This window comes from Melospiza georgiana, unplaced genomic scaffold (genome assembly GCF_028018845.1).
Source record: "Melospiza georgiana isolate bMelGeo1 unplaced genomic scaffold, bMelGeo1.pri scaffold_29, whole genome shotgun sequence".
NCBI classification, from domain to species: Eukaryota; Metazoa; Chordata; class Aves; order Passeriformes; family Passerellidae; genus Melospiza; species Melospiza georgiana.
In genome coordinates this window covers 7,065,353-7,089,900 of record NW_026652215.1, presented here as the reverse complement: position 1 = coordinate 7,089,900, position 24,548 = coordinate 7,065,353, and the positions used below count along the sequence as shown (strand labels likewise).

The 24,548-nt window shown below is 46.6% G+C and overlaps 1 pseudogene; it reads right to left on the bottom strand.

The window, feature by feature from the left end:
• LOC131096410 (zinc finger protein 208-like) overlaps positions 1-24,548 on the bottom strand; it is a 1,316,393-nt pseudogene that overhangs the window by 728,092 nt on the left and 563,753 nt on the right.

Below are 24,548 nucleotides of genomic sequence, written 5' to 3'. Positions count from 1 at the left end.
TGGCACCCTACTTTGATTTCTTCTTCTCTGATTCCTTGAAGAGTCCACAGTTCCTGTTCTTGCCATTCTTGCTCCTCACATACCTGATTTTCGTGGATTACTACAGTAGATATGTTTAAATCTTTTATCTCGGAAGGTTTTCCTATGGATCCAGTATACTGATTAAATGCCAGGGACCAAGGCCATTTAGCATTACTTTGAACAGAGGTACTCTCAAGTTCTGAAACTTCAGTTATGATTACACACAATACAATTCTACAAACTAAAATAAGAGCTACTCCCGACTGCATTATACTCATTTTGCCTGAGTAAGTTTTAATCTCAGTTTATTGTCTCCTGGCGTCACTCCTTAAGGGGCTTCTGGGCCTTCTTCACCCGAGAGTGATGGATCCAGGCATTCTGCTCCTTCATTTTGATTGCAGTGAAGGTGGTGAGAAATACTTGCAGTGGTCTGTCCCACTGTGGTTCCGAAGTCTTCTCTGTAAGAGACTTAACATATACATCATCCCCAGGCTATCTAAGTCCCTGCTCCGAGTTCCAGCCACATGTTTCTCAATTACTCTGATCTGTTTGCTTAATGCCACCATGTAGGTGAACATTCTGGACATTCCCTTTGTATTCTATATGGTCTTCTATAAGGCATTCCAAAAGGACTGAGGATTCCTTTAGCTCAAGGTTTAGTTTGAATTTGCAATAGTGCTAGTGGAAGAGCTTGGGCTAGGGTAGATTAACTTCTTGCCCCAGTCTTATGATTTGCTGCTTAATCAAATGATTCATTCTCTCCACCTGGCCGCTTGATTGGGGGTGGTATGGGGTGTGAAGTTCCTGATCTATGCCCAGATGGCTACTAATCTGTTGCACTATTTTGGAAATGAAATGTGATTCTTTATCTGAGGATATCGTGGCTGGAACTCTGAAGCGTGGTATTATTCCTTATAAAAATAACCTGGTCACCTCTTGAGCTTTGACAGTTCTGGTGGGGAATGTTTCTGGCCACCCTGAAAATGTATCTATCAATACCAGTAAATACTGATACCCCCCTTTCCTTGGGAGTCCTGAAAAGTTAATTTGCCACTGCTGTACAGGCCCATGGCCTCTCCCAGTCTGACCGAGTTTTGGCCGGGGGCGTATTTTGGGGTTAGTCTGGAGGCAAGGATCACATTGTCAGCTTACCTGAGTGATAGTGGCATATAAATTCCTGACAACGATACAACGATTGTTTCAATCAGATGTGTGTTCTAGAAAGCCTGTGGAAATTACTGCTTCAACGTCAACACTTCATTTCAATGCACTCTGTATCACTCGCAGCCTTGGTCATTTCGAAAAGGAGCCACACTCTATAAAAGGCCTCTAAGTAGTTAGGCCCTAGTGTGTTTTCTAGTGCTCTTCCTTCACTAGTAACCACGAAAATGGGAAGGGATTACTAGCTCTCTTTCAATGGTAGCCCACCCCTTGCAGTTGTACGTCTCTTTTGATTAGTATTATTGTATTATGGCTTACCTTCGAGGAAAATCTGTACCTCACCCTTTGCTGCTTTCTTTGCCTCTCCATCCGCCAGCTCATTTCTTTCCTCCAATTTTAAGCTCACTCTCTAGTGTGCCTTAATATGCCTTTTCAGGTAGCTGAACTGCTTCCAGCAGCTGGATTGTCTCTTCTTTCCCTGTGAGGTCAGCAGTCCCCTCTCTTTCCAGATGGCTCCATGTGCATGTATGACTCCAAATGCATTCCACTGGAGATCTCTGTTTCCATTGGCAATAAGAGCATAGAGGGGTCTGGCGAGCAGTTCATAATTATCTTACCCCAGGTAGATTACCTTCTGTTTCACTACCCGTGCCTTTTCTTTGAGACTCTGAATCCTTGGAGTCCTAGGAAATTCAAAAGGCTTACCGTCCAGGCTTCTCTTGTTTCCCTCATCCGAGTGGCTACTAGAAGATCGTCCACGTACTGCAACAGCCTCCTTTCCTCTTGTGGAGCTTCCCGGGACTCTGGGTCTTTGCAAGCTGTTCTCCAATCGGAGTGGGGAATCTTGAAGCCTTCAGGCACATGGACTATGTGAGCTTGAGTTTGAATGCAAAAATTTCCTGGCTGGCTTCGTGGATAGGGAGGCAAAAGAAGGCATCTCTTAGGCCTAAAACAGTGAACCAGGTTAGCTCAGGTGTTAAACAAGTTAGTAAGGTATATGGATTTGCTACCACAGGGTATAAATTGTGTGTTATCTTATTGACAGCCCTTAGTCCAGTACTATCAATTATTGGGCTGATTCCTTCCTTATCTTCCTTTTGAGGGTACTACTCAGTTCTCACTAGTTGTGTTCTTTCCTCAAACTTGATGCTCATGGGGGAGCATCTTTCACTCTCCCTGGTACAGTAGAGGCCCATACCCTTGAAAACACTTGTTTACTTATTCTAATATCTCCTTACTGTCGGAGTTCATTTTCTCTTCTGTTTTATGGTTGATTTATGTTTGCCGGTTTTCGGTTTCTCTTCCCGGCTGTTTTATGTCCGGAGATAGCTCAGGGATGCCACTTGCTCGGTTTCTCGGCTGTTTCAAAGACCTGGAAATCTCAGAGTGGCCTTGGACAGCCCGGCGCTTCAAAGGACGAGGAGAGACTTCTGATCTTGTTTCGGTCTTGGTGTTTATTAATTGTTTATCTAAAAGATTTTCTTTCAGCCCAACAGAGGTCTGCACAGCAGTCAGCCATGGGCACACTCCCGAGCCTCTGGGGCGGTCACTTATCTTTATACCTAAAGTTACGTGTACAATATTTATGATTTTTCTCCAATACCTTCTACTCTTATTAACCGGTGCACTTCTAGTAAAGACCAATCCCAAAGTGCCACCATCACCACAGAAGATGGAGGCCAAGAAGAAGAAGAAGAAGGACAGGACACGCCCCAATTCCTCCATCTTACTTCTCTAGACCCCCCTGTACAGAAATCCTAAACCCTGTGTTCTACACCTTAATTAACTTATCCCTTCACCATTCACCCAGTGAAATCCTCCCAGTCCTCATACAGATGTTATCTCCTGTGTAGGATCAAAGTCCAGCCACCAGACACTTCTGGCAACATTCCAGGACTCCTGAGCCCCCCAAGGGTGGTCTCGGTCTCTGCACCTCAGTCCTGAGGTGCTGAGATCCCACATCTCCCCCTTCTGTTTGCACCAGGAAAACTTCTTTTGTTATCCGATTCATAGCGTGTTTTAAACATGCAAATATGCATGGGATAACAAGTATGAGGACTAGTAGAATTATTAAAACATAGAATCCTATTCTTAAAATTCCTCCCCAAATGGGAGAGATGTCAAAGAATTCTACCATACATTTTGCTTTTGCTGACTAATAGGTATATTACCCCCATTGCTTATTGCAATGAATGAAAGAATGATGCAGATAAGCATCATAAAACTCATGGCTTCGCTTCTATGTGAAATCATTGTTTCGCTTTTCTTTTCAGGACCTTAACAGAGAATTCCCCCCAAAGTCCTTAGTTTCTTTTTATTTCTCTTCCGAGTCGTCTTGTGCTATCTGAGTCTCGACTCCTGTCTGAGTACTCGTCTCTTTGTTACTTGGATCATGTTTCTCGGATCCACGTTTTCATGTTCTCGCACTCGAAGTAGTTTCACGTGTCGTGCTGACACCCACGTCAGATCTCGCTCTCTGGAGATACAAGCGAAAGCCTTGCCCCCCACTAGGTGGCGCTGTCACCGGCCTCCCCAGGTCGGACGACAGCATGTCCTGTCGACTGCCGTGTTCGTGATCTCGTTTAAGACCGTGTCTGCCTGGCTTTTAATTCAGCTGGAAATGGAGCTTGAACACCAGAACGTCTCCCTTGAAGGGAAGGGACTGGGACTCCGAGGGTTTTCATCCAGAGGTACCAAGTCTGAAGAGGGTGTGGAGCCGCTGGGACCTAGGATCCCGAGCACGGCCCCTCCTCGCCCGAGACGTCACGGGCCCGCCCCCGCCCGCGCTCTACTCGGCGCATGCATGCTTTCCAAGCCTCTCCCCGTCTCTCCTGGGCTGACGTCACTCTCCCCCCCTTGTTCCACCTCCCAGATCTCCTCCCTCGGTCTGCCCCTGACTCTGTCTCTGTGTCCATTCCTCCCACCGGTGTGTACGGCCCGCCCCCCGCCGGCACCCGGGCCCGCCCCGCCCCGCAATTCGAGCCGAATTTGTCCGCGGGTTCCTTGCGAGCTCTGCCCGCCGCGCGCGTCTCCGGAGCGGCCGCCACCCCCCGGCGCCGTGCTGACAAAAGCCGCACCGCGACATGTGTCTCCCGGTATCTCTTCACCCACGCTCCCCGCCGGCTCCGCCGCTACCGCGCCGTGCCCCCGCGAGGAAGCGCCCCCCCCCCCGATCCCTCCTCTCTCCCCCCTTCACCCCCCCCTCCGATCCTGACTCCCCTGTACTCTCCGGAGTTTCAGGACGCTTTAGGAGTTTCCTGGGGTTTCTGGGTTTTGGGACCGGGGCTTTAATATTTTTTCCTGCTCTCTATTCTCGAGAGCCCTTTCCCCCTGGCTTCTTGAGGCCAGAAATAATTTTTTTTCCGGAGCTTTGCTCCCCCATCCTTCTGCTGAGGATGCAGAGCAACTTTTCGTTGCTCTCCCAGTCTTTTCGACTGTGCTGATATGCTTTTCTTTTTTTTCTTTTTCCGGGAGCCTTGCTCCCCCACCCTTCTGTTGAGGATGCAGAGCAACTTTTCGTTGCTCTCCCAGTCTTTTCGACTGAACCGGTATGCTTTTCTAGCATTAATCTTGCCGGCGAGAGCAGCTTTAACGCTGTCTCATCTTTTTTTTGTCATTAAGAAATATAAGTGCCTATTGATTTCGTGTCAAAACCCCACTTCGAATAGCAGGCATGTTTCGGCCAGTGGGTAATTAAGCCTTGCCCACAACAATAGCTGTTTTAATACTTTCTTTGGGATCTCTTCTGTGTGTGTTTGAGCCACGCCTTGTAAGGCGGACAAAATTTCCCGTTGTTCTTGGGAGAGTGTGCAATTATGTTCTTATATTTTGACCTTCTCACCGAATCTGTCGTCAGTACTGTCCGAAGTCTCCCAATCTCTGTCCAGCAGGTCACAGGAGAAGAATCCAGAGGCGCCTTCCGGTTCCGATCCGGGCTGCTCTGCTACGAACTGTCTTCAGCAGAAGCTGAGAGATGTAATTCTCAGTGACTGCTGTTTTTTGCAGACGCTTCTGGCTGGTTTTTTCTTTTTTTTTTTTTCCTCCTTCTTTTTCTTTTTTCTTCAGGCTTCTCTCCTCAGGAGCTATCAGTGCTCTCCTGAGAACTCGTCCTAGATTGGAGCTGCCCTCTTTGCTCTTCAGTTCTTGAGCTTCAGCTCTTCAGGGCTGATCCCCCCCCGAAAGGGTTGGTGGGGAGTAGCCCAAGCAGGGAACGCCAGATGTCGGAGTTCATTTTTCTCTTCTGTTTTATGGTTGATTTATGTTTGCCGGTTTTCGGTTTCTCTTCCCGGCTGTTTTATGTCCGGAGATAGCTCAGGGATGCCACTTGCTCGGTTTCTCGGCTGTTTCAAAGACCTGGAAATCTCAGAGTGGCCTTGGACAGCCCGGCGCTTCAAAGGACGAGGAGAGACTTCTGATCTTGTTTCGGTCTTGGTGTTTATTAATTGTTTATCTAAAAGATTTTCTTTCAGCCCAACAGAGGTCTGCACAGCAGTCAGCCATGGGCATACTCCCGAGCCTCTGGGGCGGTCACTTATCTTTATACCTAAAGTTACGTGTACAATATTTATGATTTTTCTCCAATACCTTCTACTCTTATTAACCGGTGCACTTCTAGTAAAGACCAATCCCAAAGTGCCACCATCACCACAGAAGATGGAGGCCAAGAAGAAGAAGAAGAAGGACAGGACACGCCCCAATTCCTCCATCTTACTTCTCTAGACCCCCCTGTACAGAAATCCTAAACCCTGTGTTCTACACCTTAATTAACTTATCCCTTCACCATTCACCCAGTGAAATCCTCCCAGTCCTCATACAGATGTTATCTCCTGTGTAGGATCAAAGTCCAGCCACCAGACACTTCTGGCAACATTCCAGGACTCCTGAGCCCCCCAAGGGTGGTCTCGGTCTCTGCACCTCAGTCCTGAGGTGCTGAGATCCCACACTTACTAATGTCTTTCTTAATTTCAGTGTCTGTTAATGTTAAGCCTAACATCTTTATATCATTTGCCTCCAGAGTAACCTTTCTCATTTGAGAATGTTTAGCAAATTGAGCGAATTGTACAAAAGCTTTTAGGTACACATAGTACACATATTACTTTAAAGGGTTGCACAAGGATGCCAGGATACCTTCTCAGACTGGCCAGTTGTTCAGTTGTTCCCCACACTGCAACATAAACATTCTCCACAGGTACTAAAGCTTTATTTAAAACTTAATATATGGCTCTTGTGTCAACAAAAATTCTTCCCTTTTGGGGAGGTCATCTTTACCCTTCCTCCCTTACCTTGGGAGGAGCCTTTAGCAAATCATATGTACTCATTTTGTGAACTGTGATTGCTTTGCATTTAAGCACGATAATCCTTGCCTGATTTCATACGTTGCTATCTTATGCTGCATGCTGAACAACATGTTTTATTTGCTTTCTCTTTGCCTTGTTTTCCCTTTTCAAGAAATCTGGGTGATTTCTTAAAAAACAAAGACATTTCAGCATACAAAACTCTATCCCATTTATCCTCCTATTTTAAAACAGTACTAACAGCAATGAAGTATTATAAATCTTTTTATTTTCTGAGCTGCTCCTACTGGCAGCCTTCTCCCAGTGAGCCCCTCCCAAAAGGGGCTAATTTAGGAACCTTTTTGCTCTGGTCAGTTCTCATTATTTATTTCTCCTTGCCCTATCTCACTTCCACTCAAACCTTTTTACAGACCTTCACAGTAGTTTCTCAACTTTCCACCTATACACACAGCTCCAGGTGGCAGGTATCAGATGTGGTTCCCACACACAAGTTCTAAGACCTTAGGTTCTGAATCAGCTTGACCAGAAACCTCTAATTTACATGTGCCCTGACACTTATTAGAACAGCAAAACCAGTGTTTCTCATAAACACCGCACTGCAATAATAACTGCACATCCAGCTTTTGCCCACAGGCCATTCCCATTTTCCCTGGGGAGACGGGGCAGCCAGAGCTGTCCCTGTGCCCAGGGGACAGCCACTGTCACCTCACACAGCATGTTAATCAAAAACGTGACATAGACACTATATTCTGAGCAAACAAAATATCAGTCTTTTCTAGTTCTCTTCTTGCACAATCTAATTAAGCCCTGTGTCTACTTACACTTGTTTTACTGCTTTGCAAAAAGGCTGTGCTAGTCACAGCCGAAACTCTGATATGCCCTCAGACACAAACACTCGCACCCGCACCCCCCCTTTATCTCAAATTCGCTAGAGCCAAGGCTTGAATTGCTGTGAGGGGGGGGGAATTCTTGGAATTCCTTTAACTCTATCGTAATTAAGCATAAATCACCGTAATATAGTTCTCCTATGTAAAATGCCACTCTTGTTGCAACAAAATCTTAAAATCTCCACAAACACTACTATACAATGAGAATCACATTACCACAATGCAGAGGAAGAAAATCACCACACAAAACCACTGGGAAAGGGCATATCCCTCAAAGTGCTCGCTTTTCTCAACACAACACAGCATACCATAATTCAGCATTTATTCACATCAATTTTCTTGGACACAATCAAAATCAAACATCCAAGGCAAAGGAACTCTCTGAGCTCATACTCACGGTTAAAATGTACCAGATCTACACAAATCACTACATTTAAACACGATAAATTCCATCACTGACATTCTTCCACTCGCTTCTCGGCGGGGCACTTCTGTCCCTGCCCCCGCAGCTTGCTGCAGCCGGTGCCTCAGGCCTCACTCGGCTGCTCCAAACACAGGTAGTACTGACCCCCCCGCACTGTAGATTTATTCCTTTTATACACCATACACTTATACACTTGCACGATTAGAAACACAGTGCACCGACCACACAATGCACACATTAACCATACAGCAACACAGTGTCCGGACATCACACACACACACAAACAAAGCACACACGGGCTCAACAGTTCTGCTCTCAGAACTATGAGCCCCCAACACACATACACGTGTTCACCCGGCTCACCCCCAGAGCCTCTAGTGGTCTGCTCTATCAGAACGATGAACCCCATCTCTAATACACCTGCTCCATCAGCTATACCCAGACTTCTCTGGGTGGTTTACTCCCTTGCTCTCCTTTCCCTCCCCCGGGGGCCCCTCAGTACATACCGTATCTTCCTCCGCAGGCCAGCAGGTCCTTGTCTGTCCTCGCAGGTGGCAAGTTGAGACGAGCGGAGCCCCATCAGGAAAAAATCCTAGGGCGCGCCTTGGAGGTCCGTCTATCCCCCCTGCCCCTGCGGGGACAGAGAACACCTGGCTGGCTCGCCATAATGTTTTGCGGAGAAAAGAAGAAACTTCACAACTTTATAAAAGTTGTAAAGCCTCGGTATGTTTATTTACGACACGCGCCAGACGCAAGTCCCCCAACAAGGCATGCGTACCTCTGAAGACCTCAGGTCGTCTTTTATCCCCCTCCCAAATGCATATGCATACAGTTTCACAATAAGTTCATACATATTCATTCCACGTGACATTTATTCCGTGTGACATTTATTCCTTGTGACATTTATTCCACGTGACTCTGATTCCTTCTTTATCAGAGGAATTCCTAAATTCCTAGGTCTGGGGCAGATTGACCTTTCGGTAATTTCTGTTTTTCTTTCTCTGTCTCCTTGCTGTCTCTGGAATGCGGCCTTTCCTTCAGCTTTGGCCCTATAGACCTCTCCCAGGCACTTCACCTAATTCAGAATGGATCCCGACTCCATCTCAAATGAGGGCTGAGATATCCAGAGGAGCTGGTGAGACCCCTGACCCAGAAGCAGATGCAGGCGTGAAAAATCCTGAGTGGTGTGGAGAATGGGAAAATATAGGCCAAACCCTGAAAGAATTTTCTGATCCTGTAGACTGGGATTTTCCACGGGAACAAATTCAGAACGCAGCAGAGGTGGGGAAATACCTAAAAGAGAAGTGCCATGACGATTCTAAGGAGAAAAGGCACATTGCAATAACCTGGGCCCTGGCCTATGCTTATCACACTTTGTTAGATAGTGTCGGGCAGCAGACAGAGGCAGGGGGGCAGGGAGATAAATCAGCTATCCCAGTCACTCAAGCTGTAGCCAACAGCCCAGGCTCAAAGCCAGCAGCCAGACCAGATAGTGAGCCTAAGCCAGCATCTAAACCCATGGCTGTTGCTACCAGCACTAGAAGTGGGAAACACACAGAAAAAACTGATCGACCAGTGGATGATGATAGTGATGGTGATACAGGAGAAGGAACCTCAATGCCTCCTGACATAAATCAGGAGTCAAAGCAGCAGGTGCAAGATCAGATGCAAATATTGAGTCTTATTCCCTGAAGGACCTTTGTGGCCAAAGGAAGGATTACACCCGACGACCTGATGAATCCATAATTAGTTGGCTGGTCCATCTCTGGGATGCTGCAGGCGAGGCTACAATTCTGGATGGCATTGAAGCCAGGCATTTGGGATCCCCGTCACAGGATCCTGCCATAGACCAAGGAATGATGAGGGGGGCTAACCCTCACAGCCTCTGGGAACGGGTCCTAAGAAGTGTAGCACAAAGATACCTGTGTGCAGACGATCTCTATATGCAGCAAACCCAGTGGAAAACCATAGAGCAAGGGATTCAACGCTTGAGGGAAATGGCAGTAGCTGAGATTGTCTTCTCAGATGATGGAAACACTGTAAATCCAGACTTGGTACCATGCACATCTGTGATGTGGAGAAAACTTGTACGACTTGGGCCACAAGAATACGCTTCTGCTTTTGCAATAATGAAGCGGGATGATGGTGAGGAGACTGTGCTGGATATGGCAAAGAAGCTCCGAGCATATGCAGACACTGTGAATGGCCCAACACATGCCAGAGTTGCAGCGGTGGAAACACATCTTCAAAAATTAGAGGACGAGATAGAGGACGGTCACAAGAAACTGAGGGAGGAGATTAAAGAGAGCTTTCTCCAAATCTCAGCAGTACAGATCAGAGATTCTGGTACCCAACACAGACATTCCCCAGATGGCGAGAGAAGGTACATCCCATGAGCTGAGCTGTGGTTCTACCTGCATGATTGTGGAGAAGGCATGGGGAGATGGCATAGAAAACCTACCACTGCTCTGGCACAATGGGTGCGTGAACTGAAGACTCAGAGAGGAAGGTCCAAAAGGGAAGCAGCTCCAGTGGCCAGTAACCGAACTGTCACATATGATGATAATGACAATATTTTTGATCCCCTTGAAGGAACCTCCAAGGCATGTTCCCAGGGAAAAAAAGGATAACCAGGCTTAGAGGTGTCCTGCCTCTAGCCAGGTAGAGGCTGGGGAAAACCGTGGGTTTTGGACTGTGTGGATTCATTGGCCTGGCAAATCTGAACCACAAGAATACAAAGCTTTGGTTGACACTGGTGCACAATGCACATTAATCCCATCAAGACATGTGGGGACAGAGTCTGTTTCTATTGCTGGTGTGACAGGGGGATCACAGGATTTTACTTTGGTGGAAGCTGAGGTGAGCCTGACTGGAAATGAGTGGAAGAAGCATCCTATTGTGACTGGCCCAGAGGCCCCATGTATTTTGGGCATAGACTACCTTCGAAGTGGCTATTTCAAAGACCCAAAGGGACTCAGATGGGCATTTGGAATAGCTGCTGTAGAGACAGAGGGTGTCAAGCAGTTGAACAGCTTGCCTGGACTGTCAGAAAGCCCATCTGCAGAAGGTCTCCTGAAGGTGGAAGAACAATGAGTGCCAATTGCCACCTCAACAGTGCACCGCCGACAGTACTGTTTTGCGGAGAAAAGAAGAAACTTCACAACTTTGTAAAAGTTGTAAAGCTTGGTATGCTTTTATTACGATGCGCGCAGGATGCAAATCTTCTAAAAAGGCATGTGTACTTCTGAAGACTTCGGGTCTTCTTTTATTTCTCTTCTAAATGCATGTGCATATAGTTTAACAATAAGTTCATACATATTTATTTTGCGTGACATTTTGCACTAGTTCTTCTTTATTAAAGGAATTTCTAAGTCAGGGGCAAATCGACTTTGTGGTCTTTTCTGTTTTTCTTTTTCTGTCTCTGCTGTTTCGACATGCGAGTTTTTCTTTTAGCTTTGGCTTTACAGACTTCTCACTTTTATTAGACACTTCACTTAATTTAGAATGGATCTTTACTTTGTTTTATTCTCTCTTTTCTTAGGAAATAAGTAAATTCTTTTACTTAATGAAAACCTTCATGACAGTAAGTGTCTTTTAGTGCTTCACCATGTACGTTTGGCAAAGAGGTTAGTACATCTATTTGTTGTAGCATCTTTTAGTTCTAAATTAACAATAAATTAGATTATCTTAAGCTTATTTCAACTAATATTAGTAAAACTACAATGGGATGGCACAACTTATTAAAGATTCTATTTGCAGTTGGTGACTACTCAAAGATCACATCTCACTAGTGATGATCTATATTTTGTTTTATTCTTTGTAGAACTCTGGTTAACTCTTTTCTATTATGTTGGACAGTAATTAAGGTTTTCTTTCTGCTTCTTTGGAGTCTTTTTAAGCTTTCTAATAGGTCTTGGTGCTTAATTAATTGTTTTACTAATGTAAGGTTTATCTTACTAGGGGTAGGTGGCAGTTTGTGATACATTGTGTAATTGGCTTAAATCAGCTGGTGGGATGTTACTGGTACTAAAAATAAAAAATCACACTTAAAAATTTTAACAAAATTACAAATACAGAGATTAGAATGGTTTCAAGTAGACAGAATAACACCATTGCTATCAATTTGTACAGCAGCACAAGCAGTTCTCAAGCATACATTTTTTTTTTAGTATATACGAGCACAGTTTCTTGGTCAGTGACTGGATGAATTTCAAAGTGACAAATACTTTGTTCAGTGTCTAAACACACATTTTGAGCATTAATAGTATTGCTTTCACAAATGAATCTTATTTGTTCTCTAGTAATGCAGGATTTTAAGTTTACTGTCTGCTACTTTCCATTTATCTTTCGTGCCCACACTCTATGTTCTGAAGGATAGAGTATTGTTTTTTCATGGTTTAATCTTAGGGCAATGATGGGATGGATAACATAAACAGTGGCATTACGTATGGTAAGCACAAAGGCAGTTGCCACATTAGAAACAGGATCATAGGTGAAATTCACCATAGTCTACTAGGATTGAAACTTCTTTTCAATATAAATTGCATTATCTCACACAATTTTTTGAATTTTAGCTGGAAAATTACTTTCACTTCTTTTTCATATGATTGGAGCTGCTGTTGCTTGTATCTATAATTGTGTTTGTATACAACTGAAAGTTAAAGACACATTATTTTGAACTATACTAAGTGCTTCTACTATCAACTTGTGGTCTTGGTCTCTGGCTTTTTCATACTTCTTTACTTTAGCAGTACTTTTGAAATCTGTCACTGGCTAGTTCTTAATGCTAACAGAGATTACTATAAAGGCTGCTTCAATTTTGTTAGGCTACTTGATGCAGTGGCTAGTTTATTCACTAGTATTTCTGAATCAATTCTATTTAAAACTCTTAATCTTGTCCCTAATATGCTAGTTAGATGTTTGTTATGGGGAACAGGAACTGCTTTCTGTCTATGACTATCTCTCTTTGCTAGAGGGATGTGCTGGGCTCACACTGCAAATTCAGACACACTTCACAAGTGTATCTGACAGAGGTTTAGGTCATACTTGAAGCAGATGTTTGTTTTGAAATGTAGAGATTTTAGGGAATCTTTTAAGCAGAATCTAACTGCTTCAGACTAGGACAATCACTGATCTAGATCTCAGTAGGAAAAGGGATAGCTATAAATAAAGAAAATCACCTTCTTTGCTTGGGTTAATTTACTACTTGCAGTTTAGCACTTTTTACTAGCTATTGCTTGAATGTTTAGCTAAGCTTGTTAAGCTTAATGAAGCTCTGTTAATGTTAAGCTTAACATCTTTATATCATTTGCTTCTAGAGTAACCTTTCTCATTTGAGAATGTTTAGCAAATTGAGCGAATTGTACAAAAGCTTTTAGGTACACATAGTACACATGTTACTTTAAAGGTTTGCACAAGTATGCCTTCTCAGACTGGCCAGTTGTTCATTCCCCACACTACAACATAAACATTATCTACAGGTACTAAAGCTTTATTAAAACTGAATATATGACTCTTGTGTCGGCAAAAATTCTTCCCTTTTGGGGAGGTCATCTTTACTCTTCCTCCCTTACCTTGGGAGGAGCCTTTAGCAAATCATATGTACTTATTTTGTGAATTGTGATTGCTTTGCATTTCAGCATGATAATCTTTGCCTGATTTCATACGTTGCTATCTTATGCTGCATGCTGAACAACATGTTTTATTTGCTTTATCTTTGCCTTGTTTTCTTTTTTCAAGGGCCAAGACTAGAGGGCGGTCTGATCTTACAGTCTCTTTGCCATTCTGGGTGATTTTTTAAAGCAAAAAGACATATCAGCATACAAAAACTCTATCTCACTTTTTATTTTTTGAGCTGCTCTTACTGGCAACTTCTTTTCAGTGAGCCCCTCCCAAAAGGGGCTAATTTAGGAACTTGTTTGCGTTTGCTCTGGTCAGTTCTCATTATTTATTTCTTCTTGCCCTATCTTGCTTCTACTCAAACCTTTTTACAGACACTTTCACAGTAGTTTCTCAGTTTCTTTCTCATACACACAGCTCCAGGTGGCAGGTATCAGATGTGATTCTTACACACAAGCTCTAAGACCTTAGGTTCTGAATCTGCTTGACCAGAAACCTCTAATTTACACTCGGGGCATGTGCCTGACACTTATTAGAACAGCAAAACAGCAATACTAGTGTTTCTCATAAATGCCACACTGTAATAATACTTGCACATCTGGCTTTTGCTTACAGGCCATTCTCGTGTGCTTTGGGGAGACGGGGCAGCCAGAGCTGTCCCTGTGCCCAGGGGACAGCTACTGTCACTTCACACAGCATGTTAATCAAAAACGTGACATAGACACTATGTTCTGATCAAACAAAATATCAGTCTTTCTAGTTCTCTTCTTGCACAATCTAATTAAGCACTGTGTTTACTTACACTTGTTTTACTGCTTTGCAAAAAGGCTGTGCTAGTCACAGCCAAAATTCTGATATGCTCACAGACACAGACACATGCACTCCCCCCCACTCTTTATTTCAAATTCACTAGAGCCAAGGCTTGAATTGCTGTGAGGGGGAGAATTCTTGGAATTCTTTTAATTCTGCTTTATCGTAGTTAAGCATAAATCACCGTACTATAGTTCTCTTACGTAAATGCCACTCTTGTTGCAACAAAATCTTAAAATCTCTGCAAACACTATTATACAATCTAAGAATCAAATTTCTACAATGCAGAGGAAGAAAATCACCACACAAAATCACTGGGAAAGGGCATATCTCTCAAAGTGCTTGCTTTTCTCAACACAACACAGCATACTATAATTCAGCATTTATTCACATCAATTTTTCTTGGACACAATCAATATAACAGCACACAGTCTAGAGATCAAGTCTAAACATCTAAGGCAAAGGAACTCTCTGAGCTCATACTCACGGTTAAAATGTACCAAATCTACACAAATCACTACATTTAAACACGATAAATACTATTATTGACATTCTTCTACTCGCTTCTCTGCGGGGCACTTCTCTCTCTGCCCTCACAGCCTGCTGCAGCTGGTGCCTCAGGCCTCACTCAGCTGCTTCAAACACGGGTAGTACTCACCCCCCCTGCACTGTAGGGCCCTGTAGATCTACTCTCTTTTATATACCATACACTTATACACTTGCACGATTAGAAACACAGTGCACTGACTACACAATGCACACATTAACTATACAGCAACACAGTGTTCGGACATCACACACACACACACACACAAACAAAACACACACGGGCTCAGCGGTTCTGCTCTATCAGAACTATGAACCTTCAACACACACATACACGGGTTCACCCGGCTCACTCTCAGAACTGCTTGCGGTCTGCTCTATCAGAACGATGAACCCCATCTCTAATACAGCTGCTCTATCAGCTGAACTTAGACGTCTTTGGGTGGTTTACTCTCTTGCTCTCCTTTCCCTCTTTTGGGGGCCCTTCAGTACATACCGTATCTTCCTCCGCAGGCCAGCAGGTCCTTGTCTGTCCTCGCAGGTGGCAAGTTGAGACGAGCGGAGCCCCACCAGGAAAAAAATCTTAGGGCGCGCCTTGGAGGTCCGTCTATCCCCCCTGCCCCTGCGGGGACAGAGAACACCTGGCTGGCTCGCCATAATGTTTTGCGGAGAAAAGAAGAAACTTCACAACTTTATAAAAGTTGTAAAGCCTCGGTATGTTTATTTACGACACGCGCCAGACGCAAGTCCCCCAACAAGGCATGCGTACCTCTGAAGACCTCAGGTCGTCTTTTATCCCCCTCCCAAATGCATATGCATACAGTTTCACAATAAGTTCATACATATTCATTCCGTGTGACATTTAGCACCAGTTCTTCTTTATCAAAGGAATTTCTAAGTCGGGGGCAAATCGACCTTGTGGTCTTTTCTGTTTTTCTTTCTCTGTCTCTTTGCTGTCTCGGCATGCGAGTTCTTCTTTCAGCTTTGGCCTCACAGACTTTTCACCTCTCTTAGACACTTCACCTAATTCAGAATGGATCTTTACTCTGTCTCACACCTGCCTGGGTGTGCTGGGGTATCTTCCTCTTCCTCACAGCCTCCTCCTCAATTCACCCAAGGTTTGGGAATGGGAAATCCTGGTTTGGGGAACAACAAGGTGTGAATGCCTTGGGTTGGGGATTCCTCCTGCCCAAGTCCTTCTCTAGAAGTCATCTGGTGTCCATAAAAATTCCAAAACTCAAGAGTGAATCCAAAAAAGCCACCAGGAGTGTCCCATTTCCCGTCTTATTCCTCTGGGGTTCGGGAGGGTCCCCTATCTCAGGGCTGCTGGGGATCCCATGGGTCCTGGGGATACCCTCTCTCCAGGGCCTGCTTAGGGATGCTGGGGTGTTTTGGGATTCCCCTCTTCAGCCTCCCCTCAATCCAGCCACTTGGGGCTCCCACCTCTTCCAACTGCCTTGTCCTGGTTTAGGGCAAATTTGGGAGTAAACCTCCAAGGGGGTTTTCTCTAAAAAGCAGATTCAAGCAGCCCTTACCCCCAACCAGATCAGGAAAAGATTTCCTAGGGGAAAAGGGGAAAAACCTGTTTATTTAACAGGCAAAACATTCACCAGCACAGAAAAATGAACAATACTAAACAATAAAACCTCTTGCCACTCCAAAAGAGATGACAATCTCAGAAAGTCCCCCTCTGGGCTGTAGCTTGGCTCACCCAGTCTCTTATCAGTCCCTTATCAGTCCCTCTGGCACTGGAAATGCCACGGCCCAGGCTCAGCCAGGTGGGCCACAGGTGCAAGGTGCTGGTGGTGTTCTGGGTGTTCAGTCCAGAGCAGGTTTAAACAGCTCCAAAGAAAAAGAAAAATCACAGTCCAGGGAACTTCCCTGCCTCAGCGAGCTAAAAACTTACTAAAAGCAGAGGAGAGCTCTTTCCTGCTGTCCGTCCAACTACAGCCAACTGATACTTTAAGTTTTAAGTTTTTCTATTGTGTTTTGGTGTGCACCTTTTAGCTTTATATTAAGTGTTACTGGGATCTTTTCACAGAGTGGTGAAGACAAAACAATCCTATTCTAGCTGGAGACTCAAGGAAAATCTCTTCAAACTTCAAGCCCAAAGCATAAACGATGTGGAAAGAGGAGGGTGGGCAAGCAAGCAAGGAGGATGAAACTTCATAATTTGAAGATATTAATTGGGCAGTTATGTGCCAATGGACTAAAACTTTTAAAAATGTGAGATCTCGTGACCAAGCCCTCTTATGCTCCCATCTTGGAGCCATCCAGGCAGAGCCACAGTTGTGGCTCCGGTACTGCCAGAGTGTGGCCTTTGAAGGTACTTCAATAAAAATCCACTTTATTCCTCTTAACTCCGTGTGGCCTCTATTCCAGCTCCTTGAGGCATCACAACAGTCCAGGAGCCAAAATGTGAAGGAGTGAGTGCAGTTTCTGAAAACAAACTGCAGCTTCTTCCTCCTCCCCTTCACTATCAGAACCAGCCTTAAAGGTGCAGAACTCATTTTTGAGCTAAACACAGCGATGGGGTAAAAGCATCATGAAGTCACCCCAGGACACACCCCTGTCAGGGTCAGGGGGTCCTGTTCCCGCCTCATCTCCGGGCTGCCGGGGGTCCCTCAGCTCCGGTATCGCCCCTTCCCCTCTCCCCACCCCGGGCATCCCCCGTTCCACAGCCCCAGCTCTCACAGGGATCCCCAAAACCAATGTCCCGCCCCGTCGGTACCGGGACATCCCCATATGGACCCCCCGGGACCCTCCCGAGGGGCGATCACGGATCCTCTGCCCCCAAAAAAGCTCCTCTTAGGGAGCCCGGAGATATCCTGGGCTCGAGTCCAGGATCTGCCGGCTCCTAACTCTCTCCTGGACACCCCTGGCTGGAGTTATTTGGGAATTAGCTACTTGAGCTGGGCTTCTTGTAGAACTTTCAGCAGCCTTGTGTTCTTCACCATGCGGTGAATGAACCTTGCCAGTCTCGCTGGCATCATTTACTCCCTCTCCTCCAGTGATTTTAACAAACTTTTCAAGGAAGAACAACAAAACATTTTCTTTTTCACTGGCTACCCACAACAGCCATTTTCTTCATCAGTTCTCCCATAAGTTCCCCAGGAGGAAGGAGAGACTGCATCCAAGTTTCCAAGAGTTCTTCCAGAAAGAACCACAACCTTCTCAGTGGAGGGAACCATGAAGTTGTCAAAAGCACTTGGGGTCAGACAGCAGTGCTTGAACTCATTGTTCCAAAATAATGTCACAATCTGGTTGAGAAAATCATTAGAGAGATGCCTCTGCCCCAGTTAAGGTACTAATGAGACCAAATTCAACGTGGATTTTATTGAACAGTAAATGTGAGGTAGAGAGAGAGATGGAAAGAAAGAGAAGAGGGAGGGAAAGCAAGGGAATGACAGGGACAGAGACCTCCCCTGGAGCAGGGACAAGTGTGACATTGTCCCATGTGTGTGTGACCTTCCCAGGGTGGGGGTTTTGCACCTGAGCCACTTTGGGTAAGGGGGGTGGTGTTGACCCCCTGAGCAGGGATTACCCCACCGTTTCAGGTTGTAAGATGTAAGATGTAACAATGTAAGATGTAAAAATGTAAGATGTAACCAAATGCATGTTTTCAATTACCATCTTCATCAACTGCCATAAACAGGCGAGGCAGTGTTCTTTATCTCTTCCATGACTCACCCCTGATAACGCCCTCCAGGGGAGATATCTTCTGTGAATGGGCCATTGTGTGTCACTGCAGGACTGATAAAATTCCATCATCCCATTGTGGGATGCTCCGCCCAGGAGGAGGAACCAAGCATTCCTACCTGGATATAAGCTGAGGCTTTCAACACCAGAAGCAGCTTGCCTGCTGGATTCCCAGAGGACAAGAGCACCATAACCACCACTGGACCTCCGGAGGAAGACCAGACCCTTCTACAGGATCACTGCTTTGACAGAATCACCTTCATCACTCCAACAGGACTGCACCCACCATTTAATTGGACTGCTGCCACCACCCTGCCCAACAGGGTGTCAAGTTATATTCTGACTCTGTCAGTTTAAGGCAGGGTTTCTGTATCATTGCCTTGACCTTCATTTTCTTTTTAAATTGTAATTCTGACTTAGACGCTCCCCCTGGTTTGTCTTCAAACCAGAGAAAAAGACAATGTGTGCACCCTTTGTTTTCTTCTCAGAACAGGATTTCCCATTCCCAAATCTTGATTGGGTGGAGGAGGAGGCTGTGAGGAAAATGAAGGAGCCCTGGGACACCCGGGCAGGTGAGGAGGAAGTCAGTGCCCCTTTCCCCCTCTCTCCTGCTCCATCTCCCAGCCCAGCATGGCCCCCATCTGCAGGACAACCTTGGTGCCAAGACCGTCCTGCCTGGGATGCACTGGGGGGATCTCCTTCCCCTTCCTTCTGGAATGGAGGCAAATCCCATCTTCTCCTTGCCATTCCTTCCCCAGACAAAAAGCTGATGATGGAGACCAGGGAGGAAAAATCTCCTTGGCAGAACCTCATGGAAGAGGCTGTTTTGATTGACTCCACAGTGCAGAATTCTAATGGGGAGGAAAATCCCCAGAGATCCTGCAGGAAGAGGGGCTCCAAACGCAGCCCAGGGTGCTCTGAGGAAGAAAGACCTACCCTGGGCCAGGAAGGTGGACAGAGCTTCAGCCAGAGCTTGGAGCTGATGGCCCAGGAGCAGCTTCATGATGGGCGGAAGCCCCACAAGTGCTTGGAGTGTGGGAAGAGCTTCAGGCAGAGCAGCACCCTGATCCACCACCAGATGATCCTCACCGGGGAATAGCCCTGTGAGTGTGGAGATGTGGAGAATATGGGAAGGGCTTCAGCTACAGATCCAACCTTATGACCCACCAATGCATCCACACTGGGAAGAGGCCCTACAAGTGTCCTGAGTGTGGGAAGAGGTTTCACACCAGCTCCAGTCTCTTCCGCCACCAGCAGATTCACACAGAGGAGAAGCCCTTCCTCTGCCCTGACTGCAGGAAGGCCTTCAAGCGCTGCTCCCACCTCATCAGGCACTGGTGCATCCACACTGGGAAGAGGCCCTATGAGTGTCCCCAGTGTGGGAAGAGCTTGGCCCAGAGCTCTCACTTGACCAGGCACCAAAGAAGGCACTGGTAAAGTAAGCTCTGCCAATGCCCCAAGTGCAGGAGGAGCTTCGTGCACTACTCCAGCTTCAACCCCCATGGAGGACCCATGTTAAGCAGAGCCCTGTTGATCCATGTTCCCCATGATCCAGGCTTGGAAAACACTTGTACCTTTCCCTGCCCCTGCCAATGGACATGATGTGGCTCTGAAGAACCACATGAGGATCTGGACATGGCTATGACATTACATTCTCTCCCACCCCAGGACATTGCCAGGGGCAGGAAAGGGACTTTCTGTCTCTGTCTCTCTCTCTCTCCTTAGGAGAAGGGTGTCCTTTCCAGGCAGTGGAAAATTGTGGCCGGGAAGAGACAGTCAGTTGTGTTGTAGTTTTCCCTTTATTTTATCCCTTCTGGTACCAGTATTGTTTCTGGTCTTGTTTGTTCCTTATCTTGCTGCTGTTCCCAATAAATTGTTCTTATACCAGCCTGGGATCTTTGCCTTTTGTTCTTTCCACAAGAGGTGGGAGGGCAGTGAGGGCAGCACGGTTTTAGTGGGAGCAGGAAATTGGGGAATCCCATTCCTGAACCCTGGCCCGTGGAAACCGAGCATCCCAGCTGGTCCCAGCCCTGGTGGCCATGGCAACAGCCTTGGGAGCGGGTCCCTGGCTGGGGCTGTGGGAACCTCTTCCCTCTGGTGCCCAGGGACAGGAGTGGAGGGATCGGCTGCAGCTGAGTCGGGGCAGGCTCAGGTTGGATGTCAGGAAAAGGTTTTTGCCCAGAGGCTGCTGGGGCCCTGCCCAGGCTCCCCAGGGAAGGGTCCCAGCTCCAGGGCTCTCTGAGCTCCAGCAGCATTTGGACAGCACTGCCAGGCCCAGGCTGGCATTGTTGGGGTGTCCTGTGCAGGGCCAGCAGTTGGATTGGAGGATCCTGATGGGTCCCTCCCAGCTCAGCCAATTCTGTGGTTCTGGGATCCCATGAGCCTGGGGATGGGACTGCAAATGGTTGCCATGGCAACGGGCTGTGGCTGCAGGCCTGAGCTGGTGTCCATGGCAACCACCCCTGGCATGGGGTCTCCATGGAGCTGCCAAGAGACTGACCCTAGCAACAGGGAGCTGGTGATGGTTGCCATGGAAACTGACCATAGCAACAGGGGGCTGGTGATGGTTGCCATGGTAACTGACAATAGTAACAGAGGTCTAGTGTTGGTTGCCTTCTAAGGATCAGATTTGTCACAGGCCCTCAGAAGGCTTCCATGGGGGCTTTCCAAGAGTCTCCAGGCTGTTCCAGAGCTGGAATGTCACAGGCAGAGACAGAGGCTCCATGGAGACCTCCCAGGCCTTTCTGGGGATGGTAAAGAGCCCTGTGGTCAGAGGCAGTCACAGCCATTGTTGGTGACATCCCAGGGAACCTTGGGCCGCAAAGGCACCAATCTGTCACAGGCGCTCATGGGGGCTCCACAGTGACATCCCAGGAGTCCCCAGGCTGCCAAAGAGCTGGGATGTCCCAGACACTCATAGGGGTTTCCTGTCATGGGCACAGTGGGAGCTTCAGGCAAAGATTAATATTAGAGAAGCTCCTGTTGGGCCATGAAGTGCACAAAGAATCCCCAGTAGCCCCCATAGATCCCCAAATGTCACCACTGAGTCAGAGATGACACAGACTCAGATCAGAAGGCTAAGGGCTAAATCCTACCCATTTATTCAATCATCTACTTTTACATCTTAGTTTGCTTTAGGTGGACCTCATTGGTCATTTAATCAACACATTTCACATGATTAGCCAATTAAGACAACACCCTTCAGTAAACAACTTTATGGAAAAAACCCAACTTATTTCAAACATTGTCAGGACACCAGTTATTGATGTTTGTTTTATGTTGGGCCTTTTTGGGGGCTCCCAGGGTGGAGTAAACCCTCCTGTAGCAGTTCTGTGCCAGATTAAAGGAGATGCGTGGGACTTTTTCTATCTTCAGCTTCTTGTTTATTGTTATCTTATCTAAAGTTTGCTTTGCTGTCCACACCAGGCTCAGCATGCTGGAAAAACCACCTCAAAATGGCTCTAAAATGTATGGTTTCAAGGTCTTTTAAAGTTATCTCACCCAATTAACTCTTAAAATGTATATTATTTCTACTTATCTACCAATTACTCATCCCTTGACTGCCCACATAACCTCTACACTGTGCTTTCCTTGATCAATGACCCTGTGCCACCAACACTGCAGAACATGGAGTAGATGAAGAAGATGAAAGGGACTACATCCAAATTCCTCCATCTTGCTTCCTATCTACATCATATTAAAAATCCCAAGACCTAAATTTCTCACCCAAGGCACATGCTATACTACCCTCTTATCTATTTTGGACTTTGGTAAATTCTAATCGATCTCAAAGTCCTGGAAGTCCTCTCCATGGGCAAAGGTTAAAGACAGTGTTTCTCTGGGGGTCAGGACCCCTCAGAGCAGACAGAGAAATATTCCCTGTGCCCTGGATTACCACACATTTAACCTAAAATCCTTTAACCCTTAACTTGCGAAGTTAGCAAAAATGTTCCAGGTAAGTAGGATTGGAAGGAGAAGAAATAGAGAACAACAGAAAGACAGAAGATCCATAGAACCACACACACATAGGTACCAACTGCTGGGGTTCCAGCATCACCAACAGAGAAACCACAGGAGAAGGCAGGATCCAGACCCTAGGCTGGCCTCGTGCTCTGGCTTTTAACCCCCTGGTCCTTCATGGGCCCACCCCTGGGGTGGGAATGCCTGTTGCTTGTCCAATCAGAGCCAGGATAGGCACCAGCTACTAGTGTGTGATTGACTGATTAACATCTGGGCTAATCAGAGCTGGGTTAGCACAGCCCCTGCTGTGTGATTGACAGCTCTGCCAGACCAGGGCTGGGGGCGGGGCTCTGTCCCACCACAAACCTGACCCGGCCCTGGCCCCCCACGGGCATTCCGAGCATCCCAAGGTGTCTTGGGACATTGTTCTCATGCAGTCTCTGACAGCAACCACGGTGACACTACGGAACCTCATGGAACCAAGGGTCAGTTGTGACAATGCAGGTCCAAGGACACCACAGTGACACTACGGAACCTCGTGGAAATAAGGGGCCATGGTGACACTGTGGTGCCTCATGGAATCAAGGAGACCATTGTGAAACTTGGGGGCCCCAAGGAACCAAGGGTCCATGGTGACCTTGTGCAGCCCATAGTGTCACAGAGGAGCCCCTGTGACACAGCGAGGGCGCATGGAGCCGAGGGGCCATGGTGACACATCAGGGCTTTGTGGAACCAGGAAGCCATGTCGAGGGCTGCTTCTCATCAGCCCTTGAAGCACTGGGGCTCTTGGCTTTCCTTCCTATGGGAGAGAACTGTCCTTCTCCTCCAGGGGAGCATGGCCAAAATTTGAATTCCTCCTCCAAATTTCCGTATATGCACAGATTGTTCTCAGATAAAATCTGCCAGAAGAGACAGGTCTGCCTGCCTTGGCCACCCAGGGGCCACCTCTCATCTGCCTTTGAAACCCTGGGACCATGTGCTTTTCTTGCTTAGGGGAAAATAACATCCATCTCGACCAGGTGCTCATGGCCAAAATTGAGAATCCGCCTCCAGAATTCCCAATATCCAAGGATTTCTCCCAGACAAAAGCTGCCAGGACTGACAAGTCTGGCTGGCCTTGGCTTCCTGAGGGCTGGCACTCTTCTGCCTCTGAAACACTGGGGCTCTGTGCTTTCCTTCCTAATGAACTCTTCTTTCTGTCCAGGCACCCACGACCAAAATTGATGTTCCACCTCCAAAATGCCCTATGTCCAAGGAGAGTCCCTAGATGAAAGGTGCCAGGACAGACAGGTGTGGCCTTGTTGGCCTAAGGGTGGCCACCTCTCATCTTCTTCCAAAACACTTACACTTGACATTTTTCTTTCCTATTGGTAAAAACCATCCATCCTGACCCGGTGCCCATAGCTAAACCTGGAATTCTACCTCCAAAACTCCGTACATCCAAGGATTGCTCCCAAATGAAAGCCAGACAGGTCTAGCTGCCCTTGCCGCTTGGGAGCTGTCCCTCACCTGCCTCAAAACACTGTGCTTGATGCTTTCCTTCTTCTGGAAAAGAACCATCCTTCTTCTCAAGGAGTCCAAGTTAAAAATTGAGATTTCTCCTCTGATATCCAAGGACCCTCCATGACAAAAGTTGCCATGACAATCAGGCCTGGCTGGCTTGGGAGCCAGGACAGGAGCCACCTGTCTCCTCTTTTGCCTTTGAAACACTTGGGCTCCATGCTTCCCTTCCTATGAAAAAGAATTGTCATTCTTATCTACAAAGAAATGGCCAAAATTGGGATTCCACCTCCCAAATTCCCTATATCCAAGGGTTACTTTCATACAAAAGCAACTAGAACAGAGAGGTCTGGCTGACTCAGGCCTCTGATGGCCACCTTTCATTTGCCCCTCAAATGTCGGTGTTCCCTGCTTTCCTTCCAATGTAAAAGAACTGTCCTTCTCCAGGTGTCCATGTCTGAAATTGGGATTCCACCTCCAAAATTCCCTATACCAAGGGTTGCTCCCAGGTAAATCTGTCAGTACCGTCAAGTCTGGCTTGCCTTGGCCTCTGGTGGCTGCCCCTGCAACACTGTGGCTGGGTTCTTTCCTTGGTAAAGAAGGAAGATCCCTGGGACACTCTGGGGA